The sequence below is a fragment of the Pseudopipra pipra genome, chromosome 3, assembly GCF_036250125.1.
Source record: "Pseudopipra pipra isolate bDixPip1 chromosome 3, bDixPip1.hap1, whole genome shotgun sequence".
NCBI classification, from domain to species: domain Eukaryota; kingdom Metazoa; phylum Chordata; class Aves; order Passeriformes; family Pipridae; genus Pseudopipra; species Pseudopipra pipra.
The window spans coordinates 52,143,930-52,147,399 of NC_087551.1; positions in this window are offsets into that span (position 1 = coordinate 52,143,930).

Sequence of the window (3,470 nt, forward strand, 5' to 3'; positions counted from 1 at the left end):
GCTCATGTTTTTTTCTTAAATATGTTGACTTGCATAAAATATCCTTTAAAAGGGAGAGTATTATTTTTAATTATGCCAGCTGATACAGTTAGAAGTGTGAATGAGGACTTGGTCCTTCCTCTGTTTCTGTGGGGAAACACTCCAAAACTGAAGATGTTATTTGAAGTCAGACTTGGAATTTGCCATATGAGAACACCTTCAAAGGATTACAAGTGAGAATGTCTCTCACAAATAAAAGTGCTTACAGGTATTAAATCCACTGGTTTATAAGTACTTAGGTTTCAATTCGCTGCGTGCTTGAGCAAATGCTTGCTTTAAGTGAAAGGGCAATCACTATAAGGTTCATGCTTAAATAGACTCATGCACATTTTATTGCATAGGACCAACGCACACTTCACAGGATCAACCTCCAAATCAAACTGCAGGACTCAGCAATCATTGGGTGTTTGATATGCAAAAAGATTATACTTGCTTAATGAAATCATCTTTTATTTAAATTTAAAATCCTGGAAAGAAGAGCTGAATTTAAAAAAAATGTATTACTGCAGATTTCAAGATGTCTAAGCATTCACAAGCATGAATTAAACTTCACAACAATTTTGCATGTAATACATTTTCACAGTGAGAAGCAGTGATAAAAACGGTGCTCCCAGAATCACACAGAGACTGATAGGCAGTGCTTTGGTCATCATCCACATATCCTGACCCCTTGTCCTGAATACACAGTGCTACTCCTTCTCTCCATTATCCTATTGTTGTCCTATTATATCACAATTGTCCTATTGTATCACTATCCCTTTATTGTCCAGGTCCACAAAAACAGTCACTCCAGTTATGGGTTCATATAGAAAGTGAAACTTGACAGATCTTTGTCTGAGAATAGTTATGTTCTATCATTTTTACGAAAGTAGCTCATGGTATATTCCTTGACCTTTCCCTACTGAAGAGCTGCTGATCACCTCTTCAGCTATTGAGTACCATACTGTAACACACAGAACATGCAGTATCTTTGCCAAATCACATTTTTAAATTTCACTTGTAATTTATAATTTATCATGAAGTTTTTGAGTCATCTCAACATCCATTCTTAAGTATAAACTACATTTACTGGAAAGATCCTCTCAGAGGTGAAATGATACGTGCCAGATCCCTGACCTATAGGCATTTGATAAAATTAGGTGATGTCTATGACGCAGTACAGCTTCTGGAAAAACAAAACAAAACAAAACAAAAACCCAAAAAACTCCAACCCAACCCAAAAAACCCACAACAACTAAAAAAAAAAAAGAAAATGGTAATTAGAAATTTCCCTCTGCCAAACCTGGAGCAGATAAACAAAAACAAAGTTGATATAACTTCAGAACACAGAGAATAGACTTTTAGAAACCGACCTTACAAAGTCCTAAAACTCTGGGAAAACACCTTATTCTTCATTTGGGTCTCTTAATTAAAGTGAGTTTTCAAAGGCCTCGAGTGTTCAGAGTTCCTGTATGACTTTATGAGGATATTTATCTTTTTGAATGCTAAAAAGGATGACAAGATCCTAATCCCTTTTTCAGTGTAATATTAATATAGACTACAATTGACTCGATGTTTTTCATCCAGCTGGGGTAGACAGTTTTGAGAAAACTATTGCAGTACTTAGGAGGTGAATTACTGCTGCCAGCAGCACACAGGGCAACAAAAAGGAGACTTTTCCATTTACATTTTCTGCCTCACAGTGTAGCAGAAGCAGCAGCAGTGACTCCACTGAGGATCAGCAGCTTCACTGTGCCAGGTGGGAGCTGTGCATTATTCCATGCTTTTGCCTTCGAATAGTTTGCAGGTTCAGGGAGCAACTTAAAAGATAAGTCTAGTTTTCAGGTCTTGTTTCTGCTTTCAACTTCTATGAAAGCTTTTGGCTTCCATCAGATTTGTGACGACACTACTGCACGAGTGTGGCAATGCCTGATGGGCGTGGACTGGATTGAGAAGCTATTTCAGTGAACGTTTCCTGTCTGCTTTCCCGGAGACATTCTGCATCAGAGACATATTTTCATCTATTTAGCAGCAGAATTAAGCAATTGTGTGCTGAAGGCTGTGAAGGACCAGTTGCCCTATTTTAGAGCAAGGACTTCTTTTAAACAAGAGTAGCTTAATCATGAAAGGGATTACGCATAGTGATGGAATTGAGATAGAAGGAAATTGGATTTACCGATTTAGGACATAACTGTCTGATGTTACCATGACTATTAAAAATATAGATAGGTACTGGAATGCAAAATTATTTCTATCTAGTTCACAGCAGACCTGTATCCATATCAATCCACTTTATTCAATAGCAGCATGTTGATGACTACAAAGGAAAGGTGATGCTGCTCGAGAAGAGCACAGATCACAGATGACAGTAATATGCATTTCTTTGGACATTTACAGAGAAGTTGCTGATGATTAGCTGTGCACTGAAATGGGATGAATCCCCTAAACTGACCAGTCTAGGGCTTGAGTTGAAGCACATTGGAGAGGAAGGAAGAGTTCCATTCTCTGTCCATGCTTTGTTCCTGTGCTGTATATCCTGGTGATCTTTTAAAGTTATTTTTTTACAGGAGGGAAGAATTTTCTTTAAACCTTTTCTAGACAGATTGTAGATTTATATTTTTGTCCTTTAGTTTATCTCTATTTAGTTCCGTAGTAAATTCCATCTCTCTCTGGGGATAAGTATGATTACAAAAATACACAAACCTTCACTCTATCCTATTCTTTTGTTGTTCTGCCAGAACTTTCTTACCCAGAAAATCACTTTGAGGAATTGATTGGGTTGTGTGTGATAAGCTCTCCAGCACTAGTTTGCCAGCATCAAAGCACTGATCTTTTTTTTCTTTCTCTAATCCCTTGGGCAAACGTCACAGAAAGATACAGACACCTTTTTGTCAGTACTAAATGGCAGACATCATTTAGCAAAATTGTGAATTGCCTTGCAAAAATCTCCTACCTCCACAATGCACTAATTCATGATGTAGATATTTTGGATCATTTTGGGTAACATAAAACTGACTCCACTAAAAATTCCTGCACTCACAAGAACATATTTTTGGGTGCTTGTATATACACTAAATCAAATCTTTCAAAACATCTAAATGCTTCTAGGCATTGAATCACTTCTGACAAGGAAATTGAACGTTAAATATGTTCCTACGTCATGTAATCCTGTTTGAAATGTATTAGCCTAAAAAGAAATTAAACTCTCTCTGAGACACCAAAGTTAAGCATTTTCAGATTTTTATCTCTTTCACCAGCCCAGGGAACCTGCTTAAGGCCAAAGATACTCCCAGTAAAACCAAAAATACATAGGAGAGAAACAGGAACTGTGAAAGCTCAGTGTAGGTTGACAGGATTCAAGTAATCCAAATAAATTGGAGAATGGCAGATTTACTATGACTTTGCAAACTAACTGAAGTGTAACAGCATTTAAAGTCCTGGCAGTGTTCCTG